Source organism: Pseudonaja textilis, chromosome 12, assembly GCF_049901715.1.
Source record: "Pseudonaja textilis isolate UNSWEBS1 chromosome 12, rPseTex1.2, whole genome shotgun sequence".
Classification (NCBI taxonomy): domain Eukaryota; kingdom Metazoa; phylum Chordata; class Lepidosauria; order Squamata; family Elapidae; genus Pseudonaja; species Pseudonaja textilis.
The window spans coordinates 8015974-8034199 of NC_142001.1; the positions used below are offsets into that span (position 1 = coordinate 8015974).

Sequence of the window (18226 nt, forward strand, 5' to 3'; positions counted from 1 at the left end):
GGGATTCAAATTTTTTTACTACCGGTTCTGTGGGCGTGGCTTGGTGGGCGTAGCATGGCTTGGTGGGTGTGACATGGCTTGGCCGGCATGGCTTGGTGGGCGTGGCATGGGAAGGATACTGTAAAATCTCCATTCCCTCCCCACCCCACTAACCTGCTTTCCAGCTCTGTTCTCCTGTGCAGGGCAACAAAAGGAGACCCAGTTGATCAGCTGGGACTCAGGAGGCAGGGAATTGATGGGGGCAGGGCCAGTCAGAGATGGGATTGGTTGGTTCTCCAAACTAATTCAAAATTTCCACTACCGGTTCTCTAGAACTGGTCAGAATCTGCTGAATACCGCTTCTGGGTTGAAGGCTAAAAAAAATATGAAGAACGGTTGTAGGAACTGGATTTGACTAGTGAAAAGAAGGACTAGGGGTCACATGATAGCAGTGTTCCAATATCTAAGAGGCTGCCACAAAAAAGAGGGGCTCAACCTATTCTCCAACTAATATATATAATAGTTTCTTCTTTGTATACAATATGCACTTAAAGAACAGCATATTGTCTGGGTCAATCCATTTACATCTTAAGCTCCTAATTTCTACCTCTATTGTCCAATCATTGATAAAATAAGTCGCAACTTCGAAAGAATTCTGTGTCTTCTTTTTCTTTTACTTCAGTGTTAATCTGTCCATTTCTACACAGTCCAGTATTTTTTTAAAGTACATCTTCTTGGCAATACTGGAGACTTTTAAGAAGAGACTGGACAGCCATTTATTCAAAATGATATCGGTCTCTGGCTTGAGCAGAGTTGGACTAGAAGACCTCCAATGTCCCATACAACTCCGTTATTCTGTTACTGTCCACTTGACATAAAGGGAATTATGTATTAGGATCAGAGAGATTCTGTTCTCAAGCAGAATTTACTTGGTCGTGGGAGCTGCACTTCCTCAAACAAAATCTTTGGTATTTTTTTTCTTATGTTTTCGTGGGTATTTATATGTATGCCATTCGTCTTTGTTTGCCTATTTTCCCACGTCATTATAGTTGTGCTTTTAAAGTTGTAGCGACGTTTCGGCAGAATCTCATCTGCCATCATCAGGCTTCTGTATTGGGTTTGTCTGTGTGATAGACTTTCACAGCCGTTTCTGTTTTAAATTGTTCTGTTTTAAATTTAAAACAGAAACGGCTTTCACGGTTGTGAAAGCCTGACACACAGACAAATCCAATACACAAGCCTGATGATGGCAGATGAGATTCTGCTGAAACGTCGCTACAACTTTAAAAGCACAACTATAATGACGTGGGAAAATACCCGAACAAAACTAAATACCATACATACATACATACATACATACATACATACATACACACACACACACACATACATACACACACACACACACACACACACACACACGTATAATATATTGACAGATTCAAATTAGATTTCTGAAAAAGTGAAGGAGAAGTGCTAAGAACATTTTTCTTTTCTTCATCGACACTTGAATTGAAATAAGATTTTCATTCATTCATGCATGCATGCATGCCTTCAATTTGTATGGCCGTCCATCTCAGAAGTGACTCTGGGCAGGAGCAATCATAAAATAAATTAAAAATCAATTTCCATCATAATGCAAAAAAAAATTAAAATTACAAAATGTTTTATAGCATTTGTAAATGATATGGGGATTTCTCTATGCATTTTTTGATATTTCTCCTTGGTCCTACTTTAATAAATGGTGTAATTACAATCAGTTCTGTAGTTCCAGACTCTAAATATCATTCAAAAATAGCCCAAGGTACAAGAAGTTACCTTATTGTCCTTCTATTATACCGTAGTCTGATTTGAGAGTTATTAAGACTCCTGCATTCTGATTCTGTAAAGATAAGGGTTTCCCTTTCATGTATGTGCTAGTCATTTCTGGCTCTAGGGGGTCGGTGCTCATCTCCGTTACAAAGCTGAAGAGCTAGCACTGTCCAAAGATGTCTCCATGGTCATGTAGCTGGCATGACTAAATGCCAAAGGCGCAAAGAACACTGTGACCTTCCCACCAAAGTGGTCTCTATTTTTCTACTTGCATTTTTACGTGCTTTCGAACTGCTAGGTTGGCAGAAGCTGGGACACGCAACAGGAGCTCACTCCGTTATCCAGCACTAGGGATTCGAACCACTGACCTGCTGACTTTTCTGATGGACAAGCTCAGCGTCTTAGCCACTGAGCCACATCATCCCTTTCTGATTCTGTATAGAGGCTCTAATTTCACACATTATAGTAAAAAAAAAATACTGGAATGAAGGTAAGCCATGCTGCCAAACATCTTTACAGGTCTCTTCACCCTTATATTCAGGCAGCACACATTTTCCTGGTCAAAGACAACATTGAAATTAATGTAATTAGTATGATTACTCTCCAGCCATGAGTTTGATCATTCTATTCCTCAGATTTTTTTTAAAAAGGCAATTGGATAGTCAAAACTAGAGATTTTTGGATGCTGTTTACCAGGTTTTTCAGGGACCTGGTGTAGCCATGAGAGTGATGTATTTAAATGTTAAGGTTTGAAACTGGTTGATGAATGTATGTATTTTGTTAGGAATATGAGTCACCTAACAGGTATTTGGGTTAGAAATATATAAACCAGGATAGACATTTTAATACTGTCTCTTTAAGAGCATGCTAAAAACTGCAATTGGGTGTGGTTACTCAAACAGCCATAAGATGGAGCCAGAAACCTGGGTTGTTTTAGTCTTAGTCTCAGAAGAGAGTGTATCTCAGTCTCTGTTTCCTTCTGTTGGAAAGTATTGCCATTCCTCCATTTTTCCTAATTGACTGATATTCATGGATTTAATGTAAGTCTATTACTGAACTGTTTTTGACACTGGACTTTGTTATCGAATTATCCCTGGATTGAAAACTGACTGATTTACCTGTGAATGACTTTGGATTGCTTGTTTGGACTTTGCTTAACGTTTCTGAAAGTAAAAACCTACATTTACTGTACAGTGTATTTGTGTGCTCTGTGTGTATTATTCCAACACTACTTTCTATACGTCTCCCTGTATGCGCTCATTCTCCTAACGGGGAATTATCTCAACATATTTAAAAATCTTAAATGTTTTCTCAAAGTGAAGAATTCTAATAAGATTTAAATTCCAACTTGTCAAGACTTTTGTAGCTAAATGTGGATATCATTTTGCAGTCCTTAATATGACAGTTCTACCCCAGTGAATTCTGGAAGTTTTAGTCATAACATATCTGGGGATAACTGGTGGGGGAGTGGGGGAGATCTACCAAAGGAAATAGTCTGGATTTTGATTTAGTCTTCAGTTATCCATGTATGGATCTTGAAATGAAATCAAGCATACATTTATCTCAATGAAGTTGGCATTCTGACAAGATGAAATAATTAAAGAGACATTACTGTAAACTGATGTTGGCCTGTAGTCTTTGCAGTCAGCGGGAGAGTTGAGGCTTGATGAACAATCCAATTAAAACTAGCAACAAAAGAACTAAAATGTCAGCCAAATTGCTTTTTAATAGTCAATGCAAACATCACAATACATAAACATGAAATCTCTAAAGAATTCTAAAGCTTCATGATGAAACAATTGTAGAAATAAATAATAATTACAATACCCTGGGAATTCTTTTAATAGATTCATGTTCATTATAAATATTTTCTTGGCTAATTTAAAAAAAAACACAAATGTTTCCCTGGACATCTTGTTTATGCATTTGTTATCCCATTTGTGTTTGATATTGAATAGAAAAAATATCTAACATTCAATTATATTTTTTAAAGATTTATTAGTTTGTTTCACTAGTCAAAAATGTTTCAAGACCATCAGGTTTTTATGGCATGGTGAGATGGTCCATTACAAGTCATACTTGTATGGGTTGCCAGGGTTATATGTGTTGTGGTTCGCTGGCAGCCTGTGCAGACAGCAGCAGAATTAGACAGTGGGGAAGAATGGGGACCAGTCCCGGACTCTGGGGAGGACTTGGACGAGCGTCCTGCATCAGATACAGAGCTGGGGCCAAGACCATCTGTGAATGGGGTGCTGACTCTGAAGCCTTGGGAATCTGACAGCAGTGAGGCCAAGGAACAAGGGGAGCCTGTTCCCAGTGCGCGTATGCACAGAGCTGCCAGAAGGCAAGAGCAGCTAAGACAAAAGGAGTGACTCAGGAGTAAGGCTTGGAGGTGATTGTTCCTCCCCTAAGATATAAAGGAAGTACAAAGGTAGAGAAACCTTTGCAGGAATCAAAGTTGTACGCGCTGTTCAGATTAAACCTTGAAGCTTTGTGTGGACTTTGTACTTCAGTTGGTTTTTTATAGTTACTTTGGCATTTCAGTTGTTGGCAGCAATTCAAAGGAGAGAAAGGTGAGTGCTTATCTTGAGGGACTGCTTGGGACTCATTACGGGCTGGGAATGAACATAATTCCCAGCATTGAAATAAAACAAGAGTTTTTTGGACTAAACATATGCTTAATTACGGTTTCAGGAAGCTTTGGTCAGAACAATATGTCCTGGTGTGTGTGTTTGTGTGTTTGTTTAATTCTTGTATATCACTCAGACACTTGAAATGGGCCATCATATAAATAATCCAAAGGAATTAAATACATACACACCCACACACACACATGTGTGTGTGTGTTTTCTTAAGTTTTTGCAGGTATTTATATGTATGGTATTCAGCTTTGTTGGGGTATTTTCCCACACCATTATAGTTGTGCTTTTAAAGTTGTAGCGACGTTTCGGCAGAATCTCATCTGCCATCATCAGGCTTGTGTATTGGGTTCATCTGTGTGTCAGGCTTTTGCAGCCGTTTTTGTTTTAAATTTGGTGCTAGCCTCGTCCTTTGTTAGAATGGTTTTTTCTTCACCCTGATTGGTTGGGAGTCTTGGTCTGTGTTTATTTGCTGTGTTCTGTTTGATTGATTTTTCTAATATCTTCTGTCTGTTTTGTAGCTTTTTTTTTTTTTTGTCTTGATTGGCTGGCAACATTGTGTTTCGTGTATTGGGGGCTTTTAGCACAGCTTGGCTTCGGGTGAATGTCCGGCTATCATATTGCCAGAACCAAATGCCTGGCAGACAAGACACACATAAAGACTGAACTATGCACCCTGACCAAAGTACTGACAGCCAACGGCTTCCACAAAAGGTCTGATCCACAAAAACACACTGAGACATAATAGAGACCTAGAAGATGAACAGACCTATGGAACAGCTGTCCTGCCCTACATAAGAGATACAACAGAAAAAATCAGTAAGATACTACACAGGCACCACACCAAGACTGCCTTCAAAATTCTCACAGTTTGTCTGAGGATAGGACTCTTGCTAAGCTATGCCAACACAATAAATCAACTCTGATGTCTGTGTCAGTACATCCATAAGAGCAATAAAAAAAGATAAAGCTACAGAATTTGTTTACTTAAACATATTCAACATCACCATTTCAACTTGTAAGAAACCATAATCTTTGACCACATATAAGCAATTACTCAGCAAGAAGATTCTCAGTCTTAGTTGATTAGTTTTGATATAATTTAAAACTCATATAAATTTCTACAAATATAAATCTCGGAGGAGGGCAATTAAAAACAAACAAAACACAACTCCACATGGATGTGTCCATTTGATCACCAGGGATTGAGCTTATCTTGAGGAATATTTTACTTACAGAGTGCTTTTCTGCGACTTCCCAACAAGATTACCTTCTGCTGTTCACCCCTTGAAGGCAAATTAAGGGGGCTTTCTAAAGGGGGTGGAATTTGGCTCAAACTGACCGGTCATCTTACCTAGATGACCTACTCATGTATCTTTCAGGTGATTTCCTGAGGTACCTGTTAGCATAAAACAGAGTCATTGGAAAATCGGCCTGGGGTAGAGATGCATATATTGTATGCTTCAATATGTACATCAATCAATCTATCAGAACAGAGCTGGAAGGGATCTTGGAGGTCTTCTAGTCCAACCCCCCTGCTCAAGCACAAGACCCTATACCATTTCAGACTGAAGTGGCTGCCCAGTCTCTTCTTAAAAGTGTTGGAGTACCTACAACTTCTGAAGGCAAGTCGTTCCACTGGTTAATTGTAATAACTGTCAGGACTTTTCTCCTTGGTTCTAGGTTGGATCTCTCCTTGATTAGTTTCCATCCATTGTTTCTTGCCTTGCCTTCTGGTGCTTTGGAAAATAGGTTGACCCCCACTCTTCTTTGTGGCAGCCCCTCAAATATTGGAAGACTACTGTCATGCCCCTGTTGGAGTCTGACTCCGAAGGAGAGGAGGAACAGCCAACAGGGTGTGGAAGTATGGCTCTGGAAGTTGTGGAGGAAACTGGGAAAGGGCACAAGCCGGCTGGGCATTCAGAGGAAGACCCAGGCCCATCCCCTCTTCATCCTAGGGCACACAGGGAGGAGCGGATAAGGAAGAAACGTGAATGGTGTGGTCTATGGGGGAGGAAAGGGCCTTGATCCCCTTCATGGGATGCAGCTATGAGGACTGTTTAAAAGGACAAACTGTGCATGGGCCAGTGCTGGAAGCAAAGCATGAAAATATTTCTAGTCTGTCAGTTCTTATCTGAGTTCCGGTGTCCTTCCCAGTGTGTGTATTTCGATATCTGTGGACACCTTCAAGTCCTTATCCTGCCTTGCCTCATTAATTCCTTCAGTGTAGTTTGTATTGCTTTTTCTATTTATAATTTATATGTATTTTGAGTTTGCCTGGCATTTCCTCCTTTTTGCAACTGTTTGTGGGGGAGTTTTTTTCCCCAGTCAATTGGAGCTTTGAAGCCAAGTTGAAGGAATTAAAGGGACTTCACCTTTTTTTTTGTGACTTTGTTGCTTTTGTAACCCACCCTGGGTCATCACATCTACCATCATGTCACCCCTAGTCCTTCTTTTCTCTAGACTAGCCATACCCAATTTGTGCAACCATTCTTCGTAAATCTTCTTAGCTGCTCTTCTCTGCACTTTTTCCAAAGTGTCAACTTCTTTTTTGTTGTTTGTTATTTCGAATGCATGTTTCTTGATTAGGGGAAAATGACACATTGCATCTCTAGATATGCAGTCCTCTAAAAATCTCTGCAGTATTTTAGAATTGCTGTGATATTTGCTCTTAGGCATTCTGGCAAATAAAATAATAGAACTAGTCTAAGTGCACTAGATATTGCAAGAAATTTAAATGCAGTTTCAAGCCAGCAGAGTGCCTGGGGGATGAGGTACGGGATTAGGAAGAGTACTTGTTCCATCTTGAATGACATCTAAAAATGAAATAAAAATTATCTGTATCTATATCTATAGACACAAAGATATGAACACTGCAATTGCATCAGCCTGTGAAACCTCTGGAGATTTTTGAGCTACTTGTGTGAAGTTTCATGAAAATTTGGCCATGATTAAAAGCTGGAACCAACTGTGAACAGAATAATAGCAATCATATTGATTGAGACATGTTGGGCTCAAAAACCTGCTTTTTAAAAAACAGGCTTTGAGGAGAAAAAAAAATAAGAATAGTAGACTGACAATGAGCAATTGAAACATATGTTACAGGTCCAGATAGAATTTTAAGTTTAGCCATGACTTATTTTCTGCAGAATTTGCAGTTCTCATAGCAGCATTGAACCATTTTAAAAGCTACTTAAGCTCCAAAATTCCATAACATTTTATTAAACTTTTACAATGAATATTAAACTCTGATTTGCAACAATATATTAATGTAATAGTGAGAAATCTAGTGTCCCTTTAAGACACATTACATTCCTCATTCCTGAAAATGGTTATTGTTTCTCATTAGCCACAATGTTTTATATCACCTTACCAGTGGTGGGATTCAAAAATTTTTACCACCGGTTCTGTGGGCGTGGCTTGGTGGGCCTGACTTGGTTTGGTGGGCTTGGCTTAGTGGGCATGGCAGGGGAAGAATACTATAAAGTCTCCATTCCCACCCCACTCCTAGGGAAGGATAATGTAAAATCCCCATTCCCTCCCCACTCCTGGGGGAAGGATAATGTAAAATCCCATACCTTCCCCACCCCACTAACCTGCTTTCCAGCTCTGTTCTCCTGTGCAGGGCAACACAAGAAGACCCAGCTGATCAGTTGGGACTCAGGAGGCAGAGAAGAGATGGGGTTGGCGGGGCCAGTCAGAGATGGATTTGCTGGTTCTCCAAACTACTCAAAATTTCCACCACCAGTTTTCCAGAACTGGTCAGAACCTGCTGAATACCACCTCTGTGACCTTACCCCTAGAAAGAATTTGCCTTTAATTATAAGTACAGTTCGTAAATTTACCTTGTTTCAGCAAACCAATTTCCTTTTCTCTTTTATCTTACTCACGCTCAATCTATAAAATGTTACTCTTTTGAAGACTGTTTAAGATCTGTCTTAATTAGGATGTTTACATGCTTAGATGTTATTATTGGATGAAATCTGTGGAGAATTGCATTATATTTAATGCCAAACATTTTTCGTTTGAATTTCTGGAATGTTGGTTTTTATGTCGAAATAAAGGTGAGGGTGAGTATACTTGGAAAAACAGATGAAGTGACTAAAAATTTTTTTATCATCTGTTAAAATGTTATGGGTCTGAATCTTTGTATTTCTATCCTAAAATAATTTCTTGATAATATGTGTGGTGAATGAATCAGAGTAGTAGAAGAGTAAGATGAATCAGAGTAGCAGAAGAGTAGGGAAGATAGAATTTCTACAGAAAAGCAATTAATAGCATAATGGAGGCACTGTGATTTCCGAAATCCATAGCTATTGTTAAAAGTTTATTGGAAATAGCTGAAGTTTGATTCTTAATATCCTGCTCAGAGGAGCAATTAAGATTTCAAACAATTGGTATTATGAGTTCTGTCCTCCTTTTATTGTATAGGGAATACTTCGACAATCGATGGGAAACCAGTTCAACTTCTGCATCAGAACATATTCAAATATGGTTTTCATAGGGGATACTGATATACTATATTTACCATTTCACTGATTTGGGCCAAGGAGAAGTGTCTTCCATCCGACACATGTTATAAAATAGATATTACTATGTTTTATATAAATATTTAACCATTTTAGGTACTTTTGACTTGGATCATTGAGTCTTTATTTACATATTGAAATACATTTTGGTGAGAAACCCCTGCAGTTGGTGTGGCAAGATTTAAAACATTCCAATGACTAACTATTTTTTTATTATTATTTTGACTGATGAAGTTACTTGGATGAGTAACAAAACATCCCAGATTAACAAACTTTGTTCCAGTTGCCATGATTTAAAATTTTAGTTATAAAAGTATCTAGAAATGGAACAGGAGAGAGTGATTATTGGGCTATTATGAAGATGAGGAATTCTGGGTCTATCTGTTTAGAGATCTAAGTTCCAGGTTCTTCACTGAAGAGTTTATATAATTTTCTCAAGAGTAGGACCAGGAAATCCTGGAGAAGAAGGCAGAACAAGATAGATTGGTCTTCTTAGGGAAGATTAATATGTTTATTATAAGATGAGATGTAACACTTCAAATTAATAACTGGTCATATATTGAATGGGTTGATTCTGTTTGGAAGAAGCACTCCTGAAAGTACCAAAGAATCAAGCCATGTAGGACTTGCTAGATTAAATCTAGAGCTCAGAAACCTCTGCACATCAATGCCAGATTCACAGCTCAGATATTCTCACTCACCCAAAAATAAGTCATTGCATTTTGCACCAGCTTCTTAGTAAAGGCAGCCCCGTGGAGATTACATTGCAGTAGTCGTGGTGGTATGAGACACCACGTGGTCAAGGCTTCCTTTTCCAAGTGGTCCACAACCGATGTACCAGGTACAACTGGACAATATTTCCTCCTGACGCAGCTTCCACCTGGCTATCTAGTAGTGATCCTAAGGGATCTCTGAAACATTTGCTGCCTCAGATAGACTGACGTTAAGATCCATAGTTAACTCAAAGTTTAAGCAGCATAAACAGTGAGCAAGCGGCAGCTTTGTCTTCCATGATTCTGTCATAGAATCTCCCTTCTCCAGGGAGGTTGTAAGACTGCAATGGTGCCACTATGATGACCCTCAGGAACAGTGTATCTCTAACATAGTGACAGTTCTTTATTCTAAATGTATTGATGACCACTCCCAGCCTAATTCTCAATCCTATAGATCAGGGGTGTCAAACTTGATTTTTTTGAGGGTTGCATCAGGGTTGTGTTTGACCTCAGGGGGCTGGGTGTAGGTGGCTGGGGCAGTGTGGGATCAAGGCTCCGTTTTCAGCCATGATGGCCTCCTGCATCCCTCTGCCTACAAAAACAAAGTTTTGGGAGGCTGGCAGAGGGCTGCAGGAGGCTGCCGTGGCTGAAAGTGGAGTATGGGAAGGCCTCACATGACCCTCCTTGACTCTGTTTTTTGCTGGTAGAGGCATTGCGGGGTGGCCCTTTGCTGTTTCCAGGGTGGGCCCGCGGGCCAGATCTAAGCCATAGGCCTTGAGTTTGACACCCCTGCTATAGATCATAAGAGTGGATTTCCTCCCTATTTTGAATCTAACTGCTCACCACTATCCTATCTTGGTCTCAAAATGGGAATGAAATAGTGAAGATAGATGACAGCTCTTCAAACTGATTGTGAGGTTTTGCGACCACAATAGACTGGTGAGCCTACGTTAATACATTAGTCATACATTAATGGTAGAAATGTGAAAAGTAAAGGTAATTTAGAATGCCAGGTTTTAATGGGAATATGGATACATCAGACTTTATGTCTGTCTGTGGGGGAAAGTAGCAACGTGTAGGACTGAAATGATCTAAAGCGAAGTCATGTGGTGATAGCATTCTGTCTGGCAAAGAAGACAATGCAATAAATTAAAAATAGCAGAACAAATGCGCTTCCTGAAATGCTTTGAGCAGTACCTGGAAAAGTAAATAATAGAGTGCCAAAGGATTCTGGAAGAGAAGAAGGTCTCCCCAACGCAGTCAATTTCCTGAAATGGAGAGGGTCACCTTACATTCCCTGTTAAGAACTGAAGAAACTATCCAAATCAAGGAAGGGGTTAAGAGATACAAAGGATGGAGTACATGGCTTCCGAAAAAGCTGCAGCTATCTTTCAAAATGAGACTAGGTTAGTGGGGGAGGGGTTTGCTTGCCTCATTAATCTTAACCATCTTTTTTAAATCTCCCATATTGATCTGGTACTTTCTCCCCGATAGTCCTCCCAATTTTACTCCTTTTTGTTCCTTTTTCCACCCTTTTTCTTCCCTTCCTGGTGCAGTTCCTCTTTCCCCCAAAACCACTTTCACATTGTTGTTGTTTTATGTATACTGCTGTTGCATATGGAAATGAGAACTGAAAATATGGAACTCCCTATAGCAGAAGGGAGGAGGAGGAGGAGGAGGATGGAAGGGAGATGACAAGAAAGACAGAAAAATAGGAGGGAGGAGGACAAGAAGAAAGAGGAGGAGGGAGGAGGAGGAGGGAGGAGAAATCCTACTTAGTAAACCAGATTAATTCATATTTTCTGAGTGTGGCTGAATCCAAAACCCAGTTCGTATTTGCAGTTTGAGGAACTGATATGAATCCACTGGAGCTGTCAAATTGATTTGATTGGAAGATTAGATTAAAAAGCATATGTTGGTATATGGAAAAGTCCACTGGAGCTTCTAATCAATTCCACAATTCTCACTTTGCAATGATTTCATGAAACCAAGCTGATAGTTCAGGGATTCAATCTGGAGAGGTAATTAGATTGCATCACTTTCCTGTTGAAGCTTTGCACATGCCTCATAGTTTGAAGAGAGAAAAAAGTTCCAACCCAAAGCAGATCTTTAAAGGGAATAAATAAGCATGTCTTGTGGAGCCCCTGCGTGTTAAATGCAAAATGTCTAAGGTTCGTCACTTTTTAATGCATTGCTTTAAATGTGCAATTTCAGCAGCAAACAATATAGTACTACAGCGCTGTCAAGAAATGATGGAACAGTTTGATTATTTTCTCATTTTGGGAGTGGAGAAGATACAGTAATTTGTAATTTGTTCAAATGTGCTATGGAAATGCTTCCATTTTAGCTTTAGCCAAGCTTACAAATACGTTTGCAGTCAACTAATAGCAAGGCAAGCGCAGAAGACTTATTTATTGACAAAAAGATTCTTTTTCAGGCTGTATATTAGTATATATAATTGGAGGTGTCAGAGAGACACGGTGTCCTGTTTATGAAGTTGGATATAATTGGTATGATCCAGACTGAATTGCAGATAATCTTCAACTTAACAACCACAATGGAGCCCAAAATTTCTGTTGCTAAATGAGACAGCTAAATGAATTTTGCCTATGTGGCAACCTTTATTGCCGCAGCTATTAAGGGAATAACTGCAGTTATTAAATTAATAACACATTTGTTAATGGCATCTGGCTTCCCCATTGACTTGGCTTGTCAGGAGGTCGCAGAAAGTGGACAGAAAGAAAACAATGAATGTTTTGATTAAAAACAGATGGTGTATAACTACAATATTATATGACATAAGTATTCTTATTAGAAAATGGGACTATACTTTTTATAGTACTAGCTATGGTTCTTATTCCTTGCAAATAGACAAAATGCTGTATTCACAATGTTTATGTTTGTTTAAAAATTTTTAAAAAATAATAAAAAAAAGTGGTCACATGACCCCAGGATATTGAAATCGTCATAAATATGAGTCAGTTGTCAAGTGTCTGAATTTTGATTACGTAACCATGGGGATGCTGCAATGGTAATGGGTGAAAAACGGTCATAAGTCACTTTTTTCCCTAGTACTGTTTTAACTTCAAACTGTTGGAAACCAATGCTACCTATATTTTATGATTATTACCATAATACAGCAGAACCTCTGGTCATGATCACAATTTGTTCCATAACTTTGGTCGTGACTCAATTTGGTCGTGACCCAAACCTAATTTTGGAAATTTGGCGCTTACTAAAAAAATGGTGTGAAAGGAGAAATCGGCCATGAAAACAAACAAACAAAATGTAAATTTTTTGGTCACAACCCAATTTGGTCATGGTCAGAAGTGTTCATGACCAGAGTTTCTACTGTACACTGTAAAATATTTTAAGTTGCTGTCATGATACTACTCTTAACAAATAGGGTTGGCAAATAAATATGACCAATAAAACAAAAAGATAAGTAAGTAATTAAATCCTTAATTTTTTTGGGGGGGTGGGGGTAGAAGTGTAAAGGAGGCTTCAAGTGTTACAGAACCAGTGGTGGTATTCTACTGGTTCGTCCCGGTTTGGCAGAACCGGTAGCTCTGACAATCATCTGTGACTGAACAGGTTTGTTCTGATGATCAGCTGCTGGGCTGTCCCACCTGCCCGACTCTATACTGACCTTTAGTTCCTGCTTTTCAACCTCAGCCGCTTCACCACCCATCAGCTGTTTTACACACAGGGCTTGCAGCAGAAGGTGAGTTGCAAATGCTGCACGTGTGCAAAGTGTGCATTTGGTGCGCATCTAAAGCACACGTGCCCACACAAAGCACGCACTCGCACCAAACCAGTAGGAAAACGTTTTGAAACCCGCCACTGTACAGAAGCCTGCATTGCCATTAGAAGAATTTCACCCATGCTTTGAACTAATTTCTTCTTCTCTCATTAACATTTTTAATGAGTTATAAGATAAAATAAGATACAAAATACCGAAGAAAATAGGAAAGTAATGGGGAGGAAGGGGGGAAGAGAAGAGTGGAAGGACTAGGAAAAAGAGGGAAAAAAGCATTGACTTCCGATTCCCTCTGTTGCAGTAAAATAAGGCATTAACATCAAATCACAACTTTTTTTTTTCATAATAATATAAACTAGCCATTTCCATAAGGAGCTATCAATCAAATTGGTAAAACCCAAAGTCAACGTTTCATTCTTCTCCACATCAAACACAAAGTTCAGAAGCAGTTTCCATGTGGAAACAAAAGTATTTATATTCTTTTCTTTAATCATGATAGTCATTTTTGCCATTTCAGCCAATTCCATCAGCTTCTGCAACCATTCATCTATGGTAGGAATAGAAGTGTCCTTCCATACTTTGAACTAATTTCTGAACCCTATTCTTTTTCATCAAAAGCAATGAGCAGTAGGAAACTGGATATGTTCCCAAGAAAACTGCAGGGTCTCATCACCTGAGTGGACAGAATCTCACATTCCTGTGAGGTGTTCTTGTCATGACCTAGTTCTTCGGGTTTTTATCGGTCAAAATGTATATACAGAAGACTCAATAAAGTGAAGAAGATTAGGCACTTGTGCCTAGTGGTGGTGAAATCTTTCTGCCTCTTATCTTAGTTTTCATGTTTGTGTCTTAAAAAGAGGATTTTAATTTCTCTTTTCCGATAGCTGTGGAAAGAATCCTGCTAATGCTTCCTGTTAATCTAATCTACCAGGTTCTGATTATACTGCTTATTATTATGCATTAATATTTATAGCTTCTCAAAGAACATCTTCCAAATTAATTTAGCATGAAAAAGATTTCCATCTCTGATACCCACTTTTTCATTTTTCCCATCCTCTTCATCACTGGTTCTCTTTCTCTCTCCTTCCCTTTCATTTTCAGAGAGAGAAAGAGACTGCACATCAGTAAAACTGTTCATTCATTCAAGAATTCATTCATTCCCGAAAAAAGTTTCTTGGGAGGAAGAGAGTTTGCTAGAGTTAAATAATTTCTCCTGTTCTGTCTTAATTTTAAAGATGTTGATGCTTGCAATATGAATGTTTCTTTCCACTAAATTAATTTCAGTGTTGGTGAAAGGAAGTGTTGGGTTGACTGAGTAGCAGCATACGCTCAGGTTATGACTGATCTGATAAGACATGGTGGTTCAATGACTTAATGACACCGGATCTTATCTCAACTGCAATGGTTCGAAACCTTTAACTGCATGACAGGGGGAGCTCCTGTCACTAGACTCAGCTTTTGTCTCCCTAACTCTTCAAAAACATATTGTATACAAGTAGATAGATAGGAACCACTTTGGTGGAGAGACAAGCTAGTGCTCTGTGCAGGCAGTCAGATTCCTGGTAGCTCTGAACCTACCTGGGTGTGGCACCTGCTTGCAAGGCAGGAAGGGAGAAGGAAGGGAGAGGGCCTTGGGTGACACTGCAGGAAGAACTACTCCTCCTGTAGCACACCTTGGGGTGGGTCCTATAACGGAGCTGCAATTGCATTATTACTATTCTGCAATAGCATTATGGTCTCCTGGCTACTTTAAGAACATCATACGATGATGATGAAGAAGATGATGATGATAAGGAGAAGATCTTGTGGGACTTTTGAATATGATAGATCGTCATTTGGAACACAACACGCTAGATATCACAGTTGTCAAAAAGCAAAGCGTACAATTTATTGATATCGCTATACCAGGAGATGCCAGAGTTGAAGAAAAAGAGCTGAAAAAAAAATCACAAAATATTGCAACCTGGCCATCGAAACTACGCGATTATGGATGAAACATGTATAACAGTGATACCCATTGTCATCAGGGCACTTGCTACCATGTCCAAGAATTTTACAAAACACATCAAATTACAGCTTCCTCCAATAACACCAGCAGAACTGCAAAAAACTTCACTACTCCGAACATTGTACATTTTAAGAATATACTGGCAGCAACTCGTATCAGCCATCAGAGCCAGTCAATGATATTTTGGATGCATTTTTAAATGTTCAGTTGACTGAGTTTCATATTTAATGAATAAAAGAGATAATAATAGATCTGACTTTATTTCAAAACATAAAATAATACCATAAAACCTTCAACAAGCTTCACCATTCATTATTATGCTGTTCCCTGTGGTTTGCTGGAAATTCAGATCCAAGCAACATACATTGTTCTCAGTAGGACTTTTTGAACCTTTTAATTATACTCTGAAGTATCTTTGGTTATGTCCATGAAATCATGGCTCAGTAGAAACTCTAAGCCAAGTGTGTCCAACCTGCCCTGGGCAACTAGTAATGTGACCCCTAGAAGATCGTAAAATTATATGATTCATATACTTTAATATAGTATACATTTGAAATGTGTCCCAAGACGATTCTTCTTCAGTTATTTCAGCCCAGGCGAGTCAAAAGTCTGGACACCCATATGCTCCTATGCTAGTCCATCTACAAGAACTCTAAACAGACTTTCATTAATTTGATGCTAAGAAATTTCTGGATAAGGGGAATGATTTTTGATTAAGGGAACATCTTTCAAAGAAGATATAGAAGATGTTATAGAACATTGCACACTAGAACAACTAGATACAAGGACAGTTTTTTTTTCCCTGTATGCCATCATTCTGCTAAACAACTAATTCCCACAACACTGTCAAACTATTTACTAAGACTATATGACTATTATTCTTCTCATCCTTCCTATTACCTCTCTCCTTTTGTACTTATGACCATAACTTTGTTGCTAGTATCCTTATAATTTATGTTGTTTTATTTAGTTTCCTAGTATGATTTTTGTTGATTGCTTATTTAGTATCCTATGACTATCACTGTGTTGTATCTTATAATTTATGGTGAATGTATTTTTATGATGACTATGATCATGATTTATCACTTATAGGTTTTTTAAAATTAAATTTCTATTGAATATATATTAAAATATTGGACACAGTATGACCTTTCTGGCATTTATCTCTTATAGCTTTTATGCACCCTGAGAGCTTATGCACCGAAGACATATTCCAATCACACTTGGCCAGTAAAGAATTCAGTTCAATTCAATTCTACTCTACTCTATTCTACTATACTCTATACAAGCCTTCATTAATTTGATGCCAAGAAATCTCTGGGTAGGGAGAATGATTTTTGATTAACGGTACATCTTTCAAAGAAGGACTCAAAAATGTGTCTTCCTAGGTCACCCAATTTTGTGATGCCATTATACAAAATATTCATTCACTCACCATTCATACAGACTGGAACTTCTTATAATACCATTTTTATTCTGTTTTATTTTATGGTGTCTGTTCTTGATGCTTTTTAGGTCTTCATATATTTACTATTTTTCTGTTCTAGAAAAAATAAAGAACTAGACAGGAGTTCTACTACAGGTAGTCCTTGTTTAACAACTGGTTGCTTAATGGTCATTTAAAGTTAAGGCTCCCCACATCTAATTAGGATCCAATTTCAAAGTTCTGACAAACACACACACAGTCATGTGATTGTATTTTGGGCAATTGAAAACTAGCTCACATTTATAGCTGTTTGTAAGCATCCCAGGGTTTTTTGTTTTGTTTTGTTTTGTGTTTTGTTTTTGCCAGTTTGGGGCAATTACTTCAAGATTCTAGCAAAAACTCACCTGTTGTGGGAAACTTAATTATCATGGTGTTCCCTTACCACAAAAGGTCATAAAATTGTGGTCTCCCACTCATATGACCTCCATGACTTACCACCATAATTCCAGGTTCGATGGTGATTGTAAATTGAAGGACTAGCTATGTTAGTTATTTTCTTGGGTCTTCCCTTAATGCTGGAATAAGCTGGTTTAATTTGATGCATGCAAGAAGACACAGTGTTTCATAGGCATGTACTTTGGGAGCGTTTCAGTGACGATTGAATTGAGCTTACAGATTGTTTGAGAGCCAGCATGTTCTAGTCGTTAAGGCACCGGGCTAGAAACAGGGAGAGACTGTGAGTTCTAGTCTTGCCTTAGCTGAGTGACCTCGGGACATTTTCTCTCTCTCAGCCCAACTCACCCCACAGGACGGTTGTTGTGGGGAAATAGGAGAAAGGTCAGGGGTGGGATTCAAATTTTGTAACAGCCAGTTCTGTGGGCATGGCTAGTTGGGCGTGGCTAGGTGGGAGCAGCCATATAACTAGGTGAGAGTGCCTTATTTTGGGGGGGCAGCACCCCCCATTTTGGGGCCTTCTGGGCCTCAGGGAAGACTCCTGGGGGACGTTTTTGCTCTCAGGAAGCTTCCCTGGGCAGGGGGCTGTGTATCCACTCCATTTTTTGCCTTTCTGGGCCTCAGGGAAGCCTCCTCAGTGAAACAATAAGTAAGTGAGGGGAATCCCAGCACAGCTGACCATAGGAACAGCTGTTCCTCGGGAGGGGGGAAAAAAGAAATAACTTAAGGAGTGACTGGACAGGGAAGAAAGCAGTCAGTGCTGTTGGGCATGCGCACAATGTTGTGCATGCACGATAAGGACTGACTGGGCAGGGAGGGGAGGGGTCAGCCAGGGGAACGATTTGGCAGTTCTCTGAACTGCGCAGAATCATAACAACCTGTTCTATAGAACTGATCCCAAGCGGTT

General features: G+C 39.1%; 1 protein-coding gene across 5 annotated transcripts in view; it reads left to right on the forward strand.

Annotated features, from left to right (window-relative positions):
- Positions 1-18226, forward strand: part of TENM1 (teneurin transmembrane protein 1) — a 327538-nt gene that overhangs the window by 120701 nt on the left and 188611 nt on the right. The window lies entirely within an intron of this gene.